Source organism: Clupea harengus, chromosome 16 (genome assembly GCF_900700415.2).
Source record: "Clupea harengus chromosome 16, Ch_v2.0.2, whole genome shotgun sequence".
NCBI lineage: Eukaryota > Metazoa > Chordata > Actinopteri > Clupeiformes > Clupeidae > Clupea > Clupea harengus.
Genome location: NC_045167.1, coordinates 23,621,352 through 23,646,974, shown reverse-complemented (window position 1 = coordinate 23,646,974; position 25,623 = coordinate 23,621,352). Strand labels below are relative to the sequence as shown.

At 43.8% G+C, this 25,623-nt stretch overlaps 1 protein-coding gene across 10 annotated transcripts in view; it reads right to left on the bottom strand.

Annotated features, from left to right (window-relative positions):
* The window catches only part of eps8a (epidermal growth factor receptor pathway substrate 8a), a 61,841-nt gene extending 39,211 nt beyond the window's left edge, over positions 1–22,630 (bottom strand). For 4 of the 10 annotated variants that reach the window (XM_031582419.2, XM_031582423.2, XM_031582428.2 and 1 more), the window contains exon 1: positions 482–892. The gene's annotated coding sequence lies outside the window, so the exon portion shown is untranslated. Of the gene's footprint in view, positions 1–481; positions 893–939; positions 1,054–22,288 lie in introns of those variants that run through there. The other 6 variants (XM_031582424.2, XM_031582425.2, XM_031582426.2 and 3 more) reach the window with 4 other exon arrangements.
* Positions 22,631–25,623: the final 2,993 nt, after the last annotated feature.

The window sequence follows — 25,623 nt, the reverse complement described above, 5'->3', positions numbered from 1 at the left end:
TAGCACTTGAAGCCACATTAGGTAAAATTAATCTCAAACAAAGCAACTTGTAAATAACAGACATAGCCCTTTCACCATCAAACAAGTAATTAAAAGTTAAGATGTTTGCAACATTTCTGGGCATGTCATTTTTCACTGCCCCCCATCGAATTCCCATTATGCTCCTATATAACTAATGATGTAATTCTACCTATTGCATCTTTAAGCGTAAGGATTAAGGTAAGGTATGAAAGGTAACATTTTATTAAATTAAACTTTGCCAAGTCTGAGTCAGACAGCACAGTCATCATTATCTATAAAGTCACCCAATAAACTTCCCCCGAACCTTTACCTTGGTCAAACCTAACAATAGCCGAGGACCACAGAGCAAATCTGATAATCCTTGCCTAGCTCCCGTCAGCAAACAGTAACATATGAAGCCACCTCTCACCGGTATTAGAGAATAATGGATGGCATCCAGCGCCACAGCCCACAAGCTTACCTGTCTGCAGGCTTACATCATAGACCCGAGCCCTTAAACATCCACACGGGCCGCCTGATCTGCACTCTTCAGGGGTGGCACGTCTATACTGGAGGATATTCTTCCTCTTTCTTTGCAGAATGGAGGTGTAAAAGTACCTCCTTTCTCTTTCTCCCCCTCCCTCTTTTCTCTCTCTCTCTCCCTGCCTCTCGATCGCTCTCTCTTTCTCTTGCTCAGTGGAACCTTAAAGAGGATTTGAAAGGAGATTTACATCCCCCTCACACACACACACACACTGATCATAATCCACCCGTCTTGTGCAAAGAACACTGGGATAGGCCATGAGGAACTGGACCTTGACCATGTGCTCGTAATTTAAGAGAAAACAGATGAACAGAAAGTGATCAATTCTAAAAAAAAAAATGACAAATAATATTCCTGAAAGATCTTTGCCAAGATGATAAAACAAGAACACATACTCACAACATCCAAATCCCTAAATGACACTGGCCTGTCACTGCAGTACTCACACCACAACACAGAACACAAAAGTTCTATGTCACACACTGTGGCCTCACAGACAGTTGATTAACCTAATCTCATCTAGTGATCCTATTGTTGCTTTGCCCGGGGCATATGGGCCAGTGCAATTGGTCATGAACAATCAGGTTACCAGATATAGCTGGACGCACTACCAGTGATGAGATAAGCTTCATTCAGGTAAGTCAGTCATGCGACTAAAACACTATTCATAACTACAATTATAAGTGCTCGCCATTCGTTAGCGTTCAATATACTCTGTATGAATTCAGAAAACAATGCATACTGACATAAAATAAAAAAATCATGTTACATAACAGCAGACAAACACTGCATCAATACAGCGTAGTAATCTTGTAACCATCTGTGTGCTGCTATGTACACATACCACGACAGAGAGAGAGATAGAGAAAGAAAGAAAGAAAGAAAGAAAGAAAGAGAGAGAGAGAAAGAGAAGAGGGAGCTTTTACTTGCCCAGTGTTAGGAGGGAAAGCCATGTGAAATGGAGGTCTGTGGGGCTCGGCCTGAGATCAATACCAGCACGTGTTGGCTAAACTGGGTTGGCATAAACAAACAAACACATGCCCTCGGGAAACAGCAGCCACCTCTTTTGTTTAGCTGGCAAGACTTTTGTTCACGTGGTCTCGTCATGGAAAACTGGATTCATTGAACAAATTACAAATACTTGGATGTGTGCCTCTCCTTTTCCCCTCTTTCTCACTCTCACAAATGGACATTCCCTGTAAGTGTACAGTCCTCAGAGGAAGGAGAAGCCATAAATGTCCTAAACCACTATTATAACACTTCATTTAAAAGATTCTGTATGGCAACATGCAACACCTCTTGCGTCTCTGCTGATCTCAAACTACTTCCAAACTCTGTGAGGGCCACTGAAGACAAGAACAAAGGCATACCGAGGAACCACTCCTTTGCATAACTTATCTTGATGTGATCCCTTTCGACACAATCCTCCACATAACTTCACTGTCACTTCCTTTGTTGCCATGGCTGCCATGGCTGCCATCAATAACCCGTCTTATCTCCAGTTAATGATAAAGCCCCTGTGTCGCAATTCAAAACTATGATGTCACAGCCTTCCCTTGAATAAATGTACCGGAAACCTAAAAATAGAACTATATGGTTTGTTGTCTTAAACTTGTGCCAAGGGTTCTTTACCGCCCCCTTGTTCATCTTTGGCAGTGCTTCATCAAACACCTAAATGGCTAGCCAGAAGTGGTGGCATTCCCAGCTGTGTCAAGGGCTTGTGTGTTACCTGGTTCAGAAGAAGCATACATTGATTCACTGCACAAACTGTACACTGGCACTTTAAACATTCCAGACCAAATTTGAATTTGCCACTGCAATAAAATATAAATACATTTTCCATTATAAACATCCTTCAATGATATTATCCTGCAACGATATTATATCCATCAATCATCTTTCGCAATGCAATTACCCAATCCAAGTGTAGATAACAACATGATGACTAGGATTCCCCATTTCACACTCATGCCTGTGAGGCGCTAAGTAACGTCATGTTGCCGGTGGCAATGCATTAAAATTAATACGGGTAGGAGCATGCTGGAACAGATAAGAAATGCTTGCTGACTTAAACACAGACCCAGCTGAAACGAAGCACACTGACTGTTAAAACACCGACCCAGCTCAAACCAAGCACACTGCAGCAAATCTGGGCTCTCTATCCAAAGGGAGAGCAGGGGAAATGATTACACCACTGAAAACATGGCTGTAACCGAAGCTATCCACTGTGGCATGGTATGGGCAGGAGTTTCCAGCACAGCAATACAGTGGCAACACTTGATAAAATTGTAATAACACCTGGCTTCACTACATTAGAAGACCTTAGTTCCAGTTATGGTATTATTGCGTCATAGTCCATTCGTATTTGGAGCATACGGACATCTTTTTATAGTGTCATATAGAATTTCAAAAACGGGATGCATTATTTGCTGTTGGACTGATGCGAAACAAAGGGAGGCCTACAGAGTTGCTCCCCTGAGAGAATCTCTTCCTGATTCTCTTCTTGTACTTCCTCTTCATCTTCGGGGCGAGCCAAGATGGTGGAAGCTCTCCAGACTCCTGGGCCTAAAAATACCCAACTTCAGGAGAGCAGAGGAGAGGCTCAGGAGGAGACGCGGACAGACAGAAGGAGACGCGGACAGACAGGAGGAGACGCGGACAGACAGGAGGAGACGCGGAGGAGACGCAGAGGAGACGCAGAGGAGGAGGAGACGCGGACAACTCAGTGTTAACATTCACCAGACCTCCCCCTGGGGAGGGCAGAGCTCACCCTTTTTCTCTCTGTCTATTCCTCTATCTTTCTCTCACTCTTTCTTCCTTCCTTCCTTCCTTTCTCTCCCCATTTGTGCTCTTTTATTTTGTTCTTTCCCTCTCTCTCTCTTTCTCTCCTCTCCCTCACTCTAAGGGAAACCCGTGAAACACGTCTCTGTTGTAAGATCTGATTTGCAATCTGCACACACACACACACCATCGTTCAGCAGAGGAGTAGAGCGTGAACAGGCCTGTGTGTGAAAGAGACAGAGAGTGTCACAATCTCGACCCCTTACTGTGATCCACTTCCGTTTCATTTCCCATGTGTGAGTTTCAGTAGGAAGCAGCAAAAGGTCTCTCTTTCAGACATTTCCACAGAATCACATACAGTGTGTCCTGTCAGCATGGTTGTGGTTTAGCTGGACAGATGGATCTAACTACACAACTGCTGCATAAAAACTCACAAGCTGATCAGTGAGTGGGGTCTGCCATGGGAGGAAGTGGGAGTTTAGCCCATTGCCCTCCACCTCTTCTTCGTCCTCATCATCCTCATTACTATCCACGATGGCTTAGGCGAAGGTTCTACCAGGAGGACGTCTTAGTCTACGTCATCCACTCACTCTACTAACCAACAGACGGCTTATGCTTGTCTTAAAACTGTAGCGTCTCACTCTTCTCTGCTCTTTCAGTTTGCCGAGTCTGACGTTCATGTACACTCACTAAACTTGGGTTTCAGTCGAGTATCTTTATTGTTTTTTTTCCTGCTCTCGTTCAATACTGCCCTCAAGCATATTTCAGTTATTCCAGCTGTTAGCCTGTAGCATCTAGCCTGTTCGTGCGGTTTGAGTGAAGTAGTCTATATTTGGCCTACTTCCCGAAGGCATCGATCAGCAGCTCTCCTCACATTCTCACTTCTTTCAAGTTAACCTGCGTCATCAACTGACTTTGTACTTCGGTGGACTCCAACAAGATTTTTGTTTTGGCCTCCAGCTCTGGCTAGCTTCATAGATTTACCACTATTCCCCGTTACTTAAAGGCTACATTTGTTTTTGTATCTGTTCCATGCAAAGTGTCATGCTGTTCCGTGATACTCCGTGATGTTCCTGTTTGCTTTTTCCCAGTAGGCCTAGTATTGGTAGGCTTCTTCGAACATCTGGTCTTCCAGTGGTAAATCATGTTAATGTTTTCTAGAAGCTTCCTTGCTTCACTTTATTTTCAGATGTTAAAATGTCTACTCTGTATGTAATATCTTCATGTTCTACTGACTGATTCAAAAAATATCTTTCCCATATTAGGCAATGGCACATAGGCTCTCTGTCTCCAGGATATTTAAACATTTTAATGTATCTGCTAAGACAACCACTGTAGCCATAACTCTAAATGATTGCAGAAGCTCCACAAAATGTCATTGAAAGGACACAGCTTTTATGACACTACACGCAGCAGGATTAATACCCTCAGAAAGGGTTGTCTGAGTCAGTGGCTAACAGGGTACTGATCCAACAGTACACTGCCTTTTGCACAAAAAATGTATTCACACGTGCTGAGGAACATACAGAGCCTCACTTAACCTATCCCATACAAATACACATACCATTTAGCATCTAACCACCCTCCCTGAATCCAGTGGTGCACACCTAATCACAAGCAACTGGTAGTTTACACTTTCTTTTATTTGACGATTTAACGTTTCCTTTCAGAGGGAATTCACCTTCAATTCTAACAAGAATAAATGCAGCAAACAGCTTCATACACCCAACACCTGGTCTCATGTAAAATCATACAAGCTCATTTCAGTCAAGAACATGTGCAACTACCAATCAAGCGTAACTGAAATCACTGTCACACGGACCTAGTATTTATCTTAAGGGACACAGTTAACCATATAAAAGGCACTAAACTCTTCCCTTCCTTCATATTTGCATTGTATCTCCCACCCACGCAGTCTTTAAGTTGGGCCTGGCTCGCAGCGACGAGCCGTCACTGAGCACAGGGCTGAAGGGCAGTAAGGGAAGGGCGACCGACACAGATGCTTGGCTAAATATACCCCTCAGACGCTGGGGAGGCTGCGTGGCGAGCCTCCTCCCCTATCTCCCCCAAGCTCAAGAAAGAAAAACAACAACCAAAACAACAACAACATCATCATCATCATCATCATCATCATCTCCAGCACTTCTGGTCACTTCTGAACAAACATGTTTAACCAAGACTCCATTCCTCACTCAAATGTAACGTCATGAAATCACTGCCTGCAATTCGGCTCACCTGCTTTGAACAAATGAAATGTTTACATTGTACAATTCAAGGGTTGAAGTATATCAAACGCAGAGTGATTACTAGCGCTGAAGAGTCTGGGTGGGGTTGTGCCAGGATATTAGTTCGTTGTTAGTTAGTTAGTTAGTTACAGGATAATTTGCTTTAAGAGCACTGCCATAGTCGATTTGGCCAGTAGTTGGTTGTTTTTGGTTCTTGTTACGTTTTTCCGCCCTCCACTTGTGCTCCCTTGCTATGACTAAGCATCGCCCATGTGGAGCGCCGTCCAAAACTTTGGGAACCACCGCAATAGGCCAAACAAGCTGAGTTCAGCTCTTAGATCACACAACGGGAGGACATAGGTTCATCTATCAGAGTAAGCACATGGAGGGAACTATAATGAATCTCAGAGATGACCAGACGATTCACGATTCATGTTTACTGATGCTGAGAAAGCTGGTCTCACAAAGGGAGGCACAATTAGTGCTGGACATTAAATGAACAACAGCTGATGAGTGACTTACCAACTGAAAGCTGTGGCAGTAAAGAATATTCTAATTCTGGTATCTAAATGGGACAAGAACGTGACTTTATGACCCCTTTGCCTTAATGGCTTACAGACACAATAACGCCACTTGTCTTTCTGAAGCTCCTTGTCTTGGATTTCTGTGGAGCTGTGATCATTAGAATACCATTACACTCTGATCCATGAGGGCTTAAATTCACAATAAGCTCAGAATACAAAATGGAGCCAGAATACAACATGGAAAAGAACTCTTGTTTCCATGTTGAAGTCCTTGGTAGGATTTCAAGACAAGCATCGCCTGAGCCCATTTCAGAAGGAGGTTACCTCTGAAACAGTTTCTGTTGTCGTAGCAAGGGATTATGCTACTAATTAATGACTTGTAGGGATGTGTGTGTTTGTGTGTGTGTGTGTGTGTGTGTTTGTTGGAGGGGGCAAAGGAGGTTAAGTTAAACCATTTTGCCTAAGCGTGAACCATGACGTCAAGACCAGCAGAAGGGATCACTACACAAACACCCCACATATCTCCCAAGGTGAGTTGTCACGGTAACCGACAGAAGCCTGGAAGTCGCTCGGACAAGCTGTGTGTGAGTTTTCATAGTGGCAGGTGAACACAGAGAGAGCCTTCTCTCTCACTCAAGAGCGCATAGGATTTCCTGGAACCCCCAATCAAAAAGGGTTGGCCAAGGTCACCCCAGAACGTCAGGGCTAGGAATTGGGTGATGGGAGTAGCCACAGAGAAAGTGTTCCGGGAAAGCCAATCGCAGACAAGTGTGAAATGTTTAGTCTCGCAGAGGTCTTTCCACTGATGTGAATGTAAAAGAATTTGGAATGTTTGGGTTAGCGAGAAAAACATGCAAAAACTATGGCCGAACGGCTTTCACAAATGAAGGGCAATATTTAGCTTTGACATTCAAAACAAAAAAATACTCACACTCCACTAATCAAATGCATGCGCACTGCATTGAAGGAAGCAGTCTAGAACTTCAATATCTCCTTTCCAATCATTTAATTCAATCCTTTTTTTATTTGTTTAAATCTTTAATCTTTGTGTGCTTCGTTGGTTGTAACACACTGGATTACTAAGCACATGGACTGCAGAGGGCAGTTAAGGTAAGCGGGCCGAAAACTGCCTCGTCACACTAAGGCCATCATCCACAGTCCATGTGTCCATGGCATTACACCTGTTGATAGCATGACGTAACCCTAACCCAGTCCATGTGTCCATGGCATGAGTCCTGTTGGTATCGTGACCTAATTGAGACCTGGAGGAGGAGAGATGAGAGGGCAGCCATTTTTAGACTAGTTACAGTCTCAGGGTGCGGCCTTAAACAGTTCCAGCATAACCTTTTGACACTAAGCAGACCAAGTACAGTTGCTGGCAGTCAAGTTTGTCAAGCCAGTGAGTTACTGGAGCTTTAACATTAAAAACGCTAACTGGAATGGGGTTGTTAATTAACAACACGACTGACTGAGGCTGTCGAGGTTGATGTATTTTTTAGATAATTTCACATTTGATCCAATTCTGTTTTTAGATCACGTTCTCCTTATAGACCAAGTACAGTTCCTTTGCAAAGAAATTTAACCTGCGTTCAACTGTATGTGCAAATAGCTGGCCTCACTGTAGTTTAGGCCTTGGGCTGTGATAACATGGCTGAGCTTAACGGTACAGCCAGTGATTCTGGCGAAAGGTTGTTGATATTTGAGTCCAACAGCCCATCAAATTACACCCCTCCCTTCCATGCTCCTCAAGCAACGTGTTGACTGGCTGGAATAGTGTTTGGCTCAGTCCGAGCCACTTTCTGTTTCCCATCTACAGAGCCAGGACTATGTAGGAGTTCTACTGAGCAGACACTTAGAATGGACAACTACAGGACCGTGAGCAGCAATTAGCTGAATTTGAAAAAGACTACAATGGACTTGAAATCGCAGACTCCACCTTTAAATTATACAGGTTTATCTGTTAGCCCCATACATGACTTATGTGTCAACAGTGATTCAGCTTTGGCCATCTTATCACGAGTAAACATTCCTCAAAGACTCATTATGACCCAAAACAGGGTAAGTGTACACGGGTGATAAAGGTGACCTTTTTTATGAGGTACTTGGCAAGGTGCCAACTTTCAGGTGACAGCTCTGATAAGTTAAAGACACTATCCAAATGGCTTATCACACATAAAAAAAAAAAAGATGAATGCACACATATGCACACGTGTTGCTAAACGCTAATGTGTGTCTTCACGCTCATTAATACACACAGCAGGGCTCGCTAAATCACTAGCCTGACGTCCCAGGACTAACAAGTTTTCCCGTCTGGCTACCAAAATGTAACATCAGAAATCATCCCCTAAGTGAAATAAAATTCCCTCCTTTATTGGCCTTTTCTGCTCTTCTGACTTGCTATTTGGAGGAAAATAGGTTTTCAACAGGTTTCGCTAAGTTTAGCCGCTAGGTCTTTTATTTGCTTTAGTTGTTTGCATTAAAGAGGACCACTTTAGCTAATTTTCAGTGTTCATAATTTATTTTTGGGGTCTACCAGAATAGATTTATATGCTTCAATGATCCAAAAACACATTATTTTTCTCATATCGAACCACCCTCTGTTAAAGCTCTTGTCTTTAAGCCTCCACCCGATGAGCCCTGTGCGCTCTGTTTGGTCAGCTCCATGGGCAAGAACATGGTCATTGGGCAATAAGGATTATATTATGAGATTATGTCATCATGTAACAGATGAAAAGGCTGTAATTCAAACAAGTTGTTTCAGGCAGCTGAGAAAAGTGGTTTCTGAAGGAGAATATTACTTCCTCTGGCTTGTACTTTGGGCTTTTGTAACTTTACAGACTATTTACATGCACAAAAAATCTACATAACACACTAAAGTAAAGAGAAAAACAGAAAAGAATAAAAGTTATGAAGCATAAAAAGGTCCACTTTAACATTTGTGTGACTGGTTTATATTAATTGTGCTAAGTGATTCACATTTATAGCTATAAAATAAGGTTATATATTCTTTTTATTTATTTTTGTTTACCCTATAAAATAAGTTTTCTTTGGATTTACGTTGTACATGTGATGTCTGATATTGTAAGAGACATCTAATGAGAACATCCTTTTGTCAAAAATCCCCAAATCAATGTAGGGATGTTCACAAATGGCGAGCAGTTTGTAAATGCACGTTTGTTAGTCTGTAAATAAAGCATTTACATTTGTGAACTATTCTAACCTCCTCATCCCAAACAAAAACCACAAACACACAAAAACATGCACACGCACACAAACATGCACACACACACACAAACTTTACCAAAGTTTTCCATCTTGTCAGCAGCTACAGTATTACCCCATTTTAAGTCCATTAAGGCGTTTTGTAATTAAACCATATCAGCCCTAATCCTCAGCACCCACTGATGGCTATAAATAACCTGCAGATCACAAACACATTTGCAAGTAAACTCCCCACTAAGACCTCAAAACCCACAGAAGCATCAGTGTGTCTTAATGTTAGAGGATGAAGGAACCAGTGAGTGGGTTGGGTTGTACAGGGGTTATACATAGAGTCGGATGGGCCGTGAAGTCAATTACCAACGTCACAGCCATTAGGATTTTATCCACTCTATTTAAAGAACTGTACTTTAGGGTGGTTGATGGCCCTTGTCATTTCACTCAATTACACTTTGAATGTCCCTCTCGCTGAGGTCACATACCTGTGGATATCCCTAGGGCCACATTAATGTCATTAGCGGAGGTCTTTAACCTTTAGCTACTGATCAGAGGAGACGCCGGAGACACAGAACTGCTTAAGGACCGTCAGAGAGGAGACAGCAGGCTGTAATACAGCTTAAAGAGTAGACTAAGAGTGAGCCATCTGGACACCTTGAATAGCATCGTTTAAACTGTAACCTGTAAACAGAGGTACTTCCTACAGAAAGGCCAGGCAAAGGCAGCAAGTAAACACTACTTGTTATGAAGTCAATTATTTTGGAGCGGATTTGATACGACCTTTTGAGAAGAGGTAAAACATTGGAAGCACATATGAAACACGTGGTAGGGTGGAATAGCCTATTACACCCAAAGGATGATGTTTTTTTTTTTTATTCAAGTCTGATAAACAAGCTCAAACAATGATGCATACAGCACTGAAGAAAACATGCCGTCTTTCACAGTCGAACAATTATACTTTTTAATGAACAAAGGGTCAGAAAATAGCCAAGGGCAAAGTCCAGCTACACTTCATTCTTCTTTCAAGTCTGAGTCAACGCAACTTGAGAGATAAGGCAACAACAAACTGCAAGTTTTTTAGGCATTTTCCACTGCAAAGAAAAAAATCTCTTAATTAAAACATTTCTTTCTGACATAAGAGAGAGACTTATGAGTGGGTTACTAAGACCTTGTGGCTCTGTGTTTTCCTGGCAGGCACAAAAGGAGAGGTGATCACCGACTCACTTGGACAGATCACCATGTAAAGCGTGCACCTGCCAAGGCAGCACAAAGGCTAAGAACAAAGAGCCCTGATCATTTAGTCATGAGCAGAGATGCAACCAAAGGCTACCGGCCTCCTAACCCAAGAGAACTTGAGAGGGGTACACACCCACACCACGGACTTCTGCACTGTGGCCAGGTCTTTTTGAAAGAGATCATGCTCTCCATATCAATGGAAAAGGGCCCAAGACGGTGTATGTTAGTGACGGACACCCAAGTGTAATATATGCATTTTACATTGCTTTTAGCCAATGTGACTCCTGGGTGCCGTCCGCGATTCTAATCCCATGCACGTGTTGTCAAATTCAGCTAATTGTTCCTCATGATCCTCTAGAGGTCCATTTAGTGTGAGCGCTCAAAAACACTCCAATATTCATACACAGCCCTGGCTCTTTAACAGGGAAACAAACAGAGTGGCTTGGGCCGAGCCATAAACAATTCCAGGCAATTAACTTGTTTCTTCAGGAGTATGGAAGGGAAGGTGTGTGTGTAATGCGATGAGCTCCAACATCAACAACCTTTTCACCAGAATTGTGGGTTGCACCTTCGAGGAAGGGGTAAGGTATACATTTGTTATCAGTATGTGTAGTCCCTGGGAAATTATCACCTTGGTGCTGTGAGGGCCTTGCTCTACCTGTTGAGCTACAAGAACACTCGAGGAACATTACCCCCATTAAAAACCCCGCAACACTCGAGGAACATTACCCCATTAAAAAAAACAACACTCCCTGCTTATCAATGGTCCCCGCCAGAATCTCTGCATAAAACTGACAAGGTCACTGGAATCCAAGATGTTAATGAGCAGATTATGAAGTGTTTTTTCCCCCTCTACTGGTGACACATTCACAAATAATGTCATTAGATAACCATTGAAAACACTTCAGTATCTAGATTATGAGTAAGAGTGTCCAGATACTGACATGAGTTTAAAGTTCACCTTTACCAAACAATGTAAACCTGCAGGGAGTCAGAGAGAACAGCAAAGTGCACAAATTCCCTTTAATGCTGTTTTAACAAGTTTTTAAACACAACTGTGGTCTAATCCTTCAAACTGATAGCATAAGGAATTCAGCAACTGTGGCGTTAGGATCAGTGTCGAGTTAATATGCTTTTTTTGTATTCGTATTAAACCCTCTGATCCACTCACGTGATTTACTCTTTTGAAGGTCACAAGAGCATTAAATATGAAATTCCTAGCATCTATTTTTATAAGTCTGCATTCCAGAAAGGCAGCTTCATGAGGGCTTACAGCTGTGAGGACCTCAAGTCACTAATTAAGCTAGCAACACATCACACTGTGAGCTAACTCATGCACTTGAGAGAGACACACACACACGCACACACACACACACACACACACACACACACACACAGAGAGAGAGAGAAAGAGACAATATTTGACCGCAGAGTGACTGAGGACAGAGGCGCCCACAAGGCTGTCTGTCATTTTTTGCTTACGGAGGGGAAAAATCACACTTGTCACGTCAGGACTGTTTACTGGCAGCTTGATGGTAAATCCATTCCTCAAAGAAAGAGTTCAACCCTACGCTGCCCCGCCCCGCTCCGCTCCACTCCACTCCACTCCGCTCTGCTCCAGGCTCTCTGTTCTGACCGGCGCTACCCGAGAACTCAGCGCTAGCTTCTTCAGGGACTTGCCTATGAAAACGTAAAGGTTGAAAATGACTGTAAATGGCACTTGGGACATTATATACACGGGAGGGACCCCTCGCAGCATAGCGGATCTGATTGATCAATCATCTGATCATTTGCAGTATACTCAGAATCACAGAATGAAGATGATCAAACAAAATGTGGGCATAGACAAGTTCCTGCACTTTCTTGGGAATGCCATTCTTTTAATCCGAACACACAAACACAGCCAAACACACACACACACGCACACAGCAGGGGGCCGTGTCCTTCTCTCAAGCCTGCAGCTCAGAGACCAGATGAAGTACTATCCCATTCAGGCTCTGTGCCATATGATGTGAGAATTCTGCCTCAACACCAGAGCGCTCCTCTGACGATCAGCCAACGCCCTGTTAAAAAACACACACACACACACACACACACACACACACACACACACACACACACACACACACACACACACACACACACACACACACACACACACACACACACACACACACACACACACACACACGCCGTCTTGAGGGCAGTGGGTATGGAGGATGCCTCAAACACTGTAATTAAAAAATGACAGTTGGCTTCTCTGATCTACTAGCTCGACATCAATCTTGTCTTTCATAAAAGACCAAAACAAGGGAGAGAGAGAGAGAGAAAGAAAGAAAGAGAAAAAGATGAGGAAACACACAGAGGTGACTAAGAGATTCCTTTTAGACAGTGGCTGGCATTTTGGCTCCATTTCTTATGCACACAGAGAGGGGGGCACACAGCACACACACACACACACACAGCACACACAAACACACATACACACTCTTGACCTAAAAACACAAAAAACCTCTCCCATCCTTACAGCCTTTCTACATAGCTAATGCACTCGCTGGGTTGTGTTCCTTCACCCTCACCACAGACCACTGCTGTCGTGGATTTGGAGGTCAAAAGTTTGAACAATCAGGATACACTTCAGAGGGGATGAAACAGTTGTGGCAGGTCGGGCTGGAGTCCAAGGCTACTGTCTTGCCAAAGAGCTCTTCCGGGTGGAAGGAAAGGGCTGGGCAGCCAAGGGACTGAGAAAGGTCAGGGAGACGGCAAAGCTGTCCATCATTATTACAGCAGTGTGTGAGTACAGTACATTTGCACTAACACATTAAGCAAACGCTTTCATCTAAATACAGTTCAAATGAAACTTTAAAAAAGATTTTTTTCAACTTGGTTCCTATTTTTAGATCTTTTTGGTTTGGCAGAATGTTTTACTAGGGACAATAACGATCAAATTCAGTCCAGTATTGGAGTTAGAACACTAAAACTGGCAACCACAAGTAAGCATTCACATCAAAGTAAACCGCTTGTTTGAGCCACGGAGAGGCCCATAAATGTTATTGTAAAGTTCTGACAACATGGAAAGGATCCCTACAGAGATACACCTTCATCTGTTTAACAGTGGGACTGGCCACTGAAGAGTGGTTAGCAGAGGAGTGACATGTATCCTCTTTGGCTGATGATGATGATAACCAAACAATGTATATTATGTTCATATTTCATATCACACACCATATGCACTCCTGTAACTTTCACCAGAAAAAGAAAATAGCAGTGACGACACGACACAGAGCTCAACCCCCGCGGTAGGCATCACATGGCCGCGGTATTGCAGTAATGGGATTGTCGTCACAGCCCTAGATAAAGGTCCCTCATCCAAACTGAAATAACACAGAGTCATGCAGCCGATATTGTGGGGTCATCTGGGGAGGGAAGGACGAGTACAGTTGAGTATCATCTGCATAACAGAGGGGTCTAAGTACTGATCCCTGAGGTACACCAGTGGGGAGACGTGGGGAGATTTTGGCAAGTGTCCATGCCAAAAGACTCTGAATGAATGTCCGCACTAATGATGGCAAAAGTGAAGTGGTGGAGGTGGAGGGTTAAGGAGATTCTTGAAAGTAGAAAAATAGTTTCCTACTGTCTGTGGCATCATACAACCTTTTCTTGGTAGAACACCATTTTGGCAGCTGTGACTGGAAGAAAACTCAGATAATGATGGTCAGAGAGATCATTGGCCTCTCTGGATTCATGCCATTTTCTCTCAGCAGCTCCAAGTTCCTGTTGTACTTTACGATTATGCCAAGCCATTCTTGTGGAAAGAGGAAATACTGTACATTATCCAGAGCAGTGTCTATGTATAGAGCAAAGAGTGTCCAATGAGTGTAGAGCAAAGAGTGTCCAATGAGTGTAGAGCAAAGAGTGTCCAATGAGTGTAGAGCAAAGAGTGTCCAATGAGTGTAGAGCAAAGAGTGTCCAATGAGTGTAGAGCGAAGAGTCTCCGTGACAAGAATTAACTCAAGTGTAGGTAGAGGAAGTGGAAGCCAAGGAGGATAACTCACTGCTTGACAGACTTCTGAGGTCACAACGAAGTGAAGCCGCAGGAGGAGGAACAGGAGGATGATCCAAGAGATGCACAGAGACTTTAATAAAGTAACGGCCAGATACATGTACATGAGTGACCAATAGAGCTAGGAATGTCACCAAAGGATGAATGGACAATTATCCATCGGAGGTGAAAACAGCAAAATGTCCAGTACATCCACAAAGCTGCCAAGTTGTCCTGGTGGAGGATCAATGACCACCAGGAATAACTTGAAAGGGTCAGTTTTCATGATCGCATGATATTCGAACAAGTCATAGCTGTGCTATGGATAACTATGAGGCCCAAGTGGGAACAGAATACGACTTATTAACTGCAGAGTGGCAGTTCCACACAACCATACAGAGTAGGACAAGACATTGAGAACTGCTGCACTGATTGTAAATTATTGGAAGTACGCTGCCTTTTGACACAAAGACGCCTTCTTACTTACACAAAAGCACATACCTGGAAAAGAGGCCCAGGACAAGGTGAGACAAGGAGGAGATTTATCTGAGAAACTGCCTTTCCCATGTCCTTCCTCAGTGGACTCGCACAGCTAGACTTGCTGGTCTTCACACGAGTATGGCTTCAGCACAGCGCCTCAGCACAATAATGCAGTTTAAAAAAAATGTTTTTTTTGCGACTGAAAACCAACCCCTTGTAAAATCCATACAAAAAGGAAGGCTGTGCAAAATGAAATAGATGGCCATAATAAACAGTTAATATTAATTAGCCCAAGTTTTATAAATCTTTAAAAACAAAACAGAGCCACTAACTAAGACTGCAATTAGCTAAGGCCACGACCGTGTAACTTGGAATGACCAGTCCAATTAGCTAAGGCCACGACCGCGTAGCTAGGAATGACCAGCCCAATTAGCTAAGGCCACGACCGCGTAGCTAGGAGTGACCGGCCCAATTAGCTAAGGCCACGACCGCGTAGCTAGGAGTGACCAGCCCAATTAGCTAAGGCCACGACCACGTAGCTAGGAGTGACCAGCCCAATTAGCTAAGGCCACGGCCGCGTAGCTAGGAGTGACCAGCCCAATTAGCTAAGGCCACAACCGCGTAACTAGGAAGGACCAGCCTAACTAAAGTAACAGTAAACACAGCATCATGGAGACCCAGACACAGCTCATTAAATCAAGAATCTGATTGTGAATATCCTAATAGTCTACTTCCTGTACCATTGACAAACTGCTAATTGCGTGGCTGAATGGCTCTAACCTTTACCACAAACACAAGTGTGACAGGTGGGCTATTATCAGTATGTGTGCTCCCTGAGAGTAAATAAAAGAATTACCTGGATGTGTGTTCCCTGGGCTTTAAACAACACTATGTAACAATTTGCCACTTCTTGAGGTATGCTTTCTTATGAGGAGCTACTTTCGGAATCATCTTCAAATTCATTTTGATGGCATATGGTCATGTGAAGGACAGATAAACATAGGTCATTCCCACTAGTCATCCAGGCTATTAACAATGTAGTTCTGTGGTTTGGGTCAGAACACCCCGTTAACACTTAAGAAAAGCCTTCACAGCATGACAGTGCCAACAATATCGCCAAAAGACACCAGTTAGCATGTAAGTACATTTTTACCAGCGCCAACTGGTGGTGTTTGTAAGGTTTCTGCATGCTTTTCAGACAGGTAGCTCGCTAATTTGGTATCACACCAAAAAGCAAAAGAAAAGAAAATAACAGGTCTTATCAATCGTGAGACGACACAGATGTTATAAGTACCTATTCAGCTCTGTTACACACTTGAGTGAGAGTCTGGTCTAGCAGCCAAAAGGAAGGTCAACGCTTGACAGGAGATCATGAAAGCCACAGTGTTTCACTACTGTCTCTTCTCAATGAGAGCCCTGTTAGTGAACATTACCTGAATACTACCATCTTGATCTAGAAGAGGCAAGTTCCTGCGGTTCAGAGAGGAACTTAAGATCCCCCCAGTGACCGACCCCTTGAAACTCCTTTGGTCATGACCGTGACTGCTATTCCCTCTGATTGACGTGGTACCAGTGAGAGTAAAATTAGAACACCCAATCTAGAATCAACATTCAAGACCAGTGGGCAAAAAACAAATGTGACAAAGCTGCTTCTATTCTGGCCATTAACCATAATGTACTGTTCATTCTGTGCCTCTTTTGTAGGGCACTGTTGTTGTTGTTTTTTTTTTTTTTTAGTTTGTCAGTCGACCGAGTCAGCATCTTTCCCAATACTGGATGCAGCGCAGCCACATATAACTACTAGATAATAGGCCCCTACACCATTGTGCTTACGCTGCGCTTTGTTGAAGTCAATAGAGATAGTGGCACTGGAAAAGAAGACCAGGACGTACTATAAATGGATCCCATAAGGTCTGCTGTGGAGTTTAGTGTGACAGGGTTGCAGTGATGAATGCATGAGTCTGATGGAGATAAGACAGTGACCCCATATTCAGTTTGACTCCCAGTCCCCAATCAAATTACATGCAGCTTGATAACAGCAGCACTGCGAAAAGGAAAAGTCTTTCCTTTCGACCGCCAGTTTCTATTTCACCCAGTTTTTTATTTATTCCAGATGATGGTAAAGAACTTTCAACCAATTTCATTTTGTCAATGTAGAATTAAATAAAAAATGTTCAGGATGTGGAGGACAGGCCTGTAGAAAGAGGTGACATAACATCTTACCAAGGTTGTGCATGAGGACAGGCACATTATACAAGCCAACATCTTTTGATCATAGATCAACCAACAGCTGGCAATGACTGAATAGGAAATAATTTGCATTGACCTACCCTATGGCGTGAACAGCGTCTGTCTATGATCCACGAGTGCAACAGCACCCACATGTACTGCCACAGGACTGTCTAGCTCTGCTGATGCGTATTTACGTCTGGTCGGCCAGTAGCCAACAGGAACAGGGCCGGTAACAAACGGCAAGCCTACTGTGCGCTAACAACACCCTCACCCGTAGAGCAATACAGTGGGCCTAGGAATAGAAAACAATAAAGGCCCTGGGTGACATCAGAGATAAGGGTGGAGGAAACCCCTTCAATGGAACCGACAGCAGCGCAAATGGCCCTACACGCATTGGTTGCCATCACAACCCACAATGACCACGTAAACTTAAGAGAGCTCAATGCCAGTGACACTGGCTGGAAGGAGAATGGGGGGGTGGGGGTTGAGGGTGTGCTTTCTGGGCATTTTGAAGTTTTTTTTCTGAAAGGTAAATACTGTTTAAAGACAGCTGTTCAATATGGACCTTAACCCGAGACCAGTAAAACTGCAATTAACATTATACTAAAGTTGGGGGAAAAGTCCTGTTTCTGTTTGCATTAAGACTTTGTATTTGAACATGATCAGGAATGTGTAGCAATTTACACATTATCTGTGTCATACAAATGGTTAAATTATACAGTTAAATAACAGTTAAATACACAATTCAAAAGGATGTCTGTTGTCATAAAAAAATCCAAAACTTCATCTTCAATTAGACACAGATGTTCCCAGCTCTCAACACCACAGCTTTGTCAAGCATAATGTGGGATGTCCATACTGTTTACACCAAAGAACAGGGTCAACAGATGGACATCTGTCACTCTGTATCTTCTTAACCACTGTGCTACTAGTAGCCCGCTACTCTGATGTAAGCAGAGCCCAGTCAATCTCCTCGACAGCCACCATGATCTTCTTAGAGATCCACTTTCAAGTCTGAAGCCTTGAGGCATTCCATGTGGGAATAAGCTGACACTTACTGAGAACACACTCCTGAAAAGTCTTCGAAGGATCCAAAATGAATGACATCATAGAATAATTTACATTGATGTAAAATATAAAACGATTTTCAATAATGGACCTCAAAAGAACATAACTATCAAAACACATGCTATGCAGTATGCTATGCAGTATGCCGTTTCTACTCATGATAAGGAGAGTATGCCATGCTAGACTCCACTGCTCAGACAACTTAGACCCAGTCTTCAACTCTCATCACTTTCACCAACTCATCCTCGTCCTTTCCCAACAATCTTGCGTAATGTTCCCCCCCCCCTCTCCTCTTGTCCTCATGCAGACACCAAAGCCTCTTTCTCTTCTGTGAACGCACTTAGCCAGAACCCAGCTCTCAGACCCCTCTCTCTCTCTCTCTCTCTCTCTCTCTCTCTCTCTCTCTCTCTCTCTCTCTCTCTCTCTCTCTCTCTCTCTCTCTCTCTCTCTCTCTCTCTCTCTCTCTCTCTCTCTCTCTCTCTCTCTCTCTCTCTCTCTCTCTCTCTCTCTCTCTCTCTCTCTCTCTCTCTCTCTCTCTCTCTCTCTCTCTCTCTCCTCTCTCCCTCTCTCCCCTCCTCCCTCCCTCCCTCCCTCTCTCTCCCTCTCCCGACACCATCTGCTCTCTGCAGTAAACTCCGATTAGGCTCCTTTCTCCCTCTTAATACGCCCCTGATTCTCAGCTCCTTGGGTGAGGGTGCTCATGGTACTCCCACACTTGCTTGCATTGATTCCTATAAATAAATAAATAAATAAATAAATACACTGCCAGGAGTGTCCTTTGTGTTTCAATCTGTATAAAGTCACCATTTCAATGTACATTCTTTTTAAATTTGAATTGAACGTTGTGCTGCTTTCAGCTACGCTATTTTAAAAGAAAAAAAAGATCATGAGGTGTGTTAGTAGATTCTGATAACCATCACCAAATTGCTGTTGGGAATCTCCCAGGCTCGGGTCATTTCAACTTGGTGCAAATCCATGAACTAGTCAGGAAACCTTCAAAGACATGGGTATCCCTGGCAACCAATTGCTTTGCATGAGCATAACACGGAGAGGAAAGGGGAGGAACTACTAGGGTAGCCAAGTTGGGGCGGAAGAGGACCAGGGCAACTCACATCAATTACAGAACATTTACATATGGAAATTGCCAATATGTCAAGACCTGGACTACACAAGGAGGTGATATTCAAATAATCAATTATGTCATTATCACATAATCACACAACCAATCTGCGTCTCACTGATAAACACTCCACAATGGCTAACACACTAGCCCTCAACAAGCAAGGGGGGGGGGGGGGTTAGCTGTGCTTTTTTGGCTAACCGAGAGAACAACAATGCTCGAGAACATCCAAAAATACTCCTGCAGAATGCTGGGACTTTGGCCAGGCTGAAGTTTCACATGGACTCTCGCTGTCCCCGATGACCATCCGCTTGAGCTGCAGCTGTTAGTTAGTGCAGCACTGTGCAGTGACTGTCTGCGTAGTGGCTGCCCTATAACTGCTTCTCGGCACTGCAAGTCCACTTGCCTTCTTGTTAAATGTGTTAAAAATTTTTAAAAAACAATAAGGTTGCAAAGCTCATCTCCAGATCAAAGGTCACCCCCTCTCCTCCCCACAGTGACAGTCCTCCTGGGAGACAAAACTGTGTTTCTGGAGCAACACATCATTATAACCTCTGGGTGTTGACAGTAACCGAGTAATGTGACCATTGCTCATTTTACCAGTACAGGATGCAGGTTGGGGTACACACCTGGTACACACAAACAGGTTGTTGTTGTTGTTTTTATTTAGTCATATTTTACTTTATGCAAGATGAGTCCGAGGTAAAAGGGAAAGATGGTTGCATAAGTTGACTCTTGATTTAACCCCATACCAGAGGGACCCACACAGCACATAACACCAATTACTGAGCAAGATCACCCGAGACATGAGGCTTTCCAGTGGGATCTCTTGCCTATTTTAAAATCATTAACCATTTCCTTTGCCCTGCGTATCAAGAAACTGCAGGCACAGCGCATCCAGCTGAGTTAAGTTAAACATGGACACTTCTTCATTGGTGAGGGTTAAGATGAAGGAAGGAGGGACGTATCACGTAAAGCTGCTTGATACATCTTACATCAAGATGTGACATTGTCTGAATGTGCTCTGATAATGGCTTAGGTCTACATTAACAAAGATGCACATAATTCAGTGTGATGCATAAGGTACCTCAAGGGAGACACAGCTCTGTTGTTGCGTTAGCAATACAGCAATACTGGAAACTTTGTTCCGCCGTAGTTTGTTTTGGTGGGAAAATACCCTCCACAGTAGTTCTCCTCCTTCATTGATACAACATGGTTAACCAACATTGTGTTGGACTACACTGGCCTCAAAGATGACAATAATAATCCACATTACAGTGTTCCCGCAACAGGTCCAGTTTATGTATGTGGGTAGCTAAACATTTCCCACTTTCAAAAGTACCTCGTCCCTAGGGTTGTCCCTCCAGAAAATAGGCTTGGATTAAAAGAAACCACTGAATGCTATCACAGGCTCCTCAGACAAGGGGCATGCCAAGTATTTGGAGAATTGCATAACATTCCAAAAGTCACACTCTGTCCCATGCCCTAGTGCCAGGCACTTCAAGGGGGCAAGAGGGGCAAAACAAAAGCTAAGACGTCTGTGTGAGTACAGGCAATCCAAACACAAGCAGTTGTTCTGAAGTCAGTGAAGTGGGTGGGTGGGGGGCGTTGATGAGACAAGAAGACATGGGAGACTTTCTCAAAACCTGCATCCAGAGAGCATGATCAGAAGAGGATAAATATTCCTTGATTACAACCAAATGCCTCCAGTCCTAACGATTTTTGTATTTTTACAACTGGCAGTATCAGTGCCTCTGATACTGAGAATGTAAACTAACTGTCGTGTAATTGCTTGTAGTTAATATTTAGAGGTTAGACGAATAAATAATTCTCCTGTCAGCCCAGAAGAGGCTGACATTTTGAGGTAAGGAGGATGTTTGTTTAAGGCTCGCCTTGAGAACTAAATGGCAGCTGTCTACATGTTCTTAGATTATGCTGCGTTAGTGATAAAAAGCGCCTTGATAACCACAAGACCCTTCCTGTAACCCCGACTACATAAACAGAGCACACCCCACTCCCGACAAGCGCTTTCCGAGAACCGTCTTAAAACAGAGCACGGGTGCATTTTTACTTTTCGTGGACACAGATTTGGTTGTTTATACAATTTTGTTGTTTTGATTACATACATCTCTTCCTGGAAAATAGCAGTTGTTACACGTCTTCGCGTACACGAAAGGAGAAGAGTACTCACGTTGAACAGAAAATCCCTGTCAATATCAGCTTCTCAGGTCTCTGGATCACCTTGGCACCCCACTGTATTGCTGAACCTAACCCATTCATATAGTTTCCCAATAACCTGTAAATGCATTTATTCCATTCCCTCCCCTGCATTTACCGCAACCAAATTGACAAGCATCTAATTTTCGCGCGGTACCAAAGAAGTCCACTATGGTTACCGAATTATTCAGCATGCCCTGTGCAGGTGTGCCGTTTGAACATGCCTTCATTAACCTATCACATTGCTCATAAGGTGCGGTCGGTTACTTACTCTGGTAACATTGACAATGTCGGTACAACAATCCGTACCATTACAGTCCAAACCGTTCACACAGCTATAAACTGTACATCAGAATATCGACAATATTTTAAAATGTCCATCGCCTGGAGCGGCCATCTATATGTAGGCTATACTTACTGTTAAAGGGAAGGCATTAACGGCCAAAAGTTGTGTGTTAAGAGTGTGAATTCGTGGCGCAGAAAATTCGCTTTATGCGACAGTTATCAGGAGTTTGGGTCGAGAACAATGTCACCTTTGTGTAATGAACAAAATGAAGTATTCTCTTCTTCTACACAGCTATCAGAGGAACCCACTTATCCTACCTGCTCGGGAAGATGCAGCTTCTCCACTATCCGGGGTTACCGCATGGCACAAACAAAATGAATTGGACAAAATTGAACTAAGAGATGGCCTGGAGGTCTTCCTGCGGTCACCTTAGAAGTCCAAACCGTCTTCAACCGCACACATCGACCGAGGACTTGATGTGGGAAGTTATACACACAAACGGGTGGCCTCACTCAGAGCGTAACGTAACGTTGTCCAACCGAGGACTCTTTGGCGGACGAGGATACTGTTACTATCGGGGTTTTTTTTTCACTGAAGGTCCGCCTCACCTCTGCATGACAGCAAAGCCATTAACGCCCTCTACCGCAACGAGCGAGTATGGGCACGAGTGTAATTGCCCTCCGTGAAAGCCTAGTTTATTTCAAGACATGACATTAAACCATTGCAACCCGAATATATATTCATTCCAGACACCATGGCAGTATCTGTTCAGGTAATTTCTTGGCACTGGGAAGGTCAAAGTAAAATGAGCAAAGCAAAGAACATATTTATCTTCCCATTCGAAGTGCAGTTCACCAGTGGTTAAGTGCTTTTTCTGCACTCCATTTCTTGTGTATCCTACAGGCCTAATCTCTTAACTGTCGCCCTTAACCTTTAGGAGACCTGTTGCCTGTGTTACTGATGTGAATATATGCCACTGTTCACTGGCTTTTGCAACCAAATGGTTTGCCTACCTGTAACATATTTAAGAATTTTTCATTGAGGAAACAATGACAGATGCCTTCAGACAAATAGCCTGTCCCCTTTCCATCCTTTTAATAAGATCCCTAAGCAACAGCCATGGGCTGCACTTCACGGTGAACATAAGTGTTACAGAAAACAGTTACTCAGCATTTTGACTGACCCTACAACTGCTGACTTGCCGGTGTTACCGGCATCATCATACATTTAGCTATTAATGCCATTTCACTTGAAATGTTATCACCATCCCATAATTGTCTTGCTCAATTTCCGAACAGAGGACACGTTGTCCAGATACGACACAATGCCCATTAAAGTGTGAAGCTGAAATGGGATGAGTGAACGAGTGAGAGCCACCGAGGTCACTGTGAGAGTCACCAAGGTCACTGTGAGAGTCACAGTAGTGAGAGTGAGGGTCGTAGAATAGAAACTGTTCTGCAGTTCTGAAACTGCTCATATTTGTACTGTTGCTTCTCATTAGTGGAGCCTCCATCACGTCTGAGTTGGCAACTGATAAAAAAGACACTGAATACATATTGATGCATTGATGATGATTATTATTGAAATGGGTCCTGTAGATTACTATTACTATGTGCTGTGCAGGATGTCTTCAGAGGGAGACGAGCTTCTGTTGAACTCTTCTCGCCCTAGTTTCCAAAGGGGTACAGTGTCTCATTTTTCAATTATTTACAGAAAACATGTTGAAGCGTGCATGGGAGTTGTGCGCTTAATGTGTGTGTGGTGCAAGTTCGCCCCATAATGCTGTGTGTGTGACGTGTAAATGTGAAATTCTGTGTCTAATATCCTGCTGTGCACTGATCATCCTTCTCTCACCTGGCTGTTCAACTTCAAAGACCCAGCGAGGCAGCTGGCTCAATGGCTAGTGAGTCTGCAAGACTATGACTTCAAAATTCGCCACCAAGCTGTCTAGATGGCCATGGGCAGAGCAGTACTCCAGTCAGGGCGTGTATGGCATTGTAAGCATTGCAGCGCAGCGAGGGCCGAGACAAAGCGACTCACGCAGGGGCTGCCCTGTGGGCGACAGCACTGGGTGAGGATGACGTCTCCCCAGCGAGCGCCACTGACAGCAGCCCTCCAGCACTGACAGCAGCCCTCCAGCCCTCCAGCACTGACAGCAGCCCTCCAGCACTGACAGCACCCCTCAAACCCCAGCACTGACAGCAGCCCTCAAACCCCAGCACTGACAGCAGCCCTCAAACCCCAGCACTGACAGCAGCCCAACAGCACTGACACCAGCCCTCAGCACTGACAGCAGCCCTCAGCACTGACAGCAGCCCTCCAGCACTGACAGCAGCCCTCCAGCACTGACAGCAGCCCTCCAGCACTGACAGCAGCCCTCCAGCACTGACAGCAGCCCTCCAGCAGCAGCACTGACAGCAGCCCTCCAGCACTGACAGCAGCCAGCGAGGACAGCGGGCCGGAGCACATCGACCCCCAGCAGCTAACCCCGAGCAGAGCCTGCTCCCTCGCCACGGTGACAGACACCAACACCAACTTCCCCAGCACTGGAGACAATTAGTTTTAAATGCCTGGGTCACTGGGGACACTTGACCTGCTTGGTGAGGGGTTGTGTAGCATGCATGGGAGTCGTGCACTTCCTGATGTCTGTGTGATGTGAGTTCACCCCATAATGCTGTGCACGTGTGTGATGTGTAAATGTGAAATTATGTGTCTAATGTTCCTATTCAGAATGCACCTGTGTTTTCCAGCCTGTGTTAATGTTAGTGCGCAATCCTGTTATCCACTTACCCCTACCCCTACCTAGTGTGTTGTGTCCGTGTATAAGACTGTCTGACTTCCCTGCCTTCTGTATCAGTTCTCTAAATGCTCTGTGTGTGCTTAAATAAATAAATGGCAAGATGCCAAAGAGAAGCCATAACGTTGCTAGACTAAATGTGTGTGTGTGTGCCAAGGCCAGCTACAAGATAAAATATTGTCGAAGTTAGTTGGAGCAGAAAAGTTTTCCATACACGCCCTGATGTGATATGATAGACAATATGACAGACACACAAAGCACTGTAATAAGTAGAATTACATTTGTGCTCATGTGATGAAAACTGTGGGTTAGATTTAAAATCCTTTTTTCCTCTGATCCTCTGCCAGATTCCTCTCTAATCCATCAGATTCAATAGTGACACCTAATAGCCCAATAGCCACTGACATACAATGTCATCTGCACCTGTTAATGCAATCTCACTTTGCTATCATCATTTAGCATTTTCACTGTCCGAACAGCCTGACAGGACCACTCAACAAGATATAAAAACATGCACACGTGACATCTATGGATACACACAGATACATGTTTGGTTTAGTTTTTTTTAATCTTCCGACACAGTTCTTTACAATCCACTTCATCTCATCTCTCCTGCAAAATTCACAACAACCACCAAAACACTTAAATGATAACACAAAATACTCTTATACAATGCCACTTCAAAGCACCACTAACAGAAAGTAGCCTCTCTTTATAGTATCCTCTATTTTTACACAAATAACTGCCCCATTGCATAATAACATTCATCAGATATGCTGCTATGTGTTTCATTACACTTTGTATTATGCTGTCATTTCAGTACACTATAATACAACAAAAAGGTGTACTCACAGT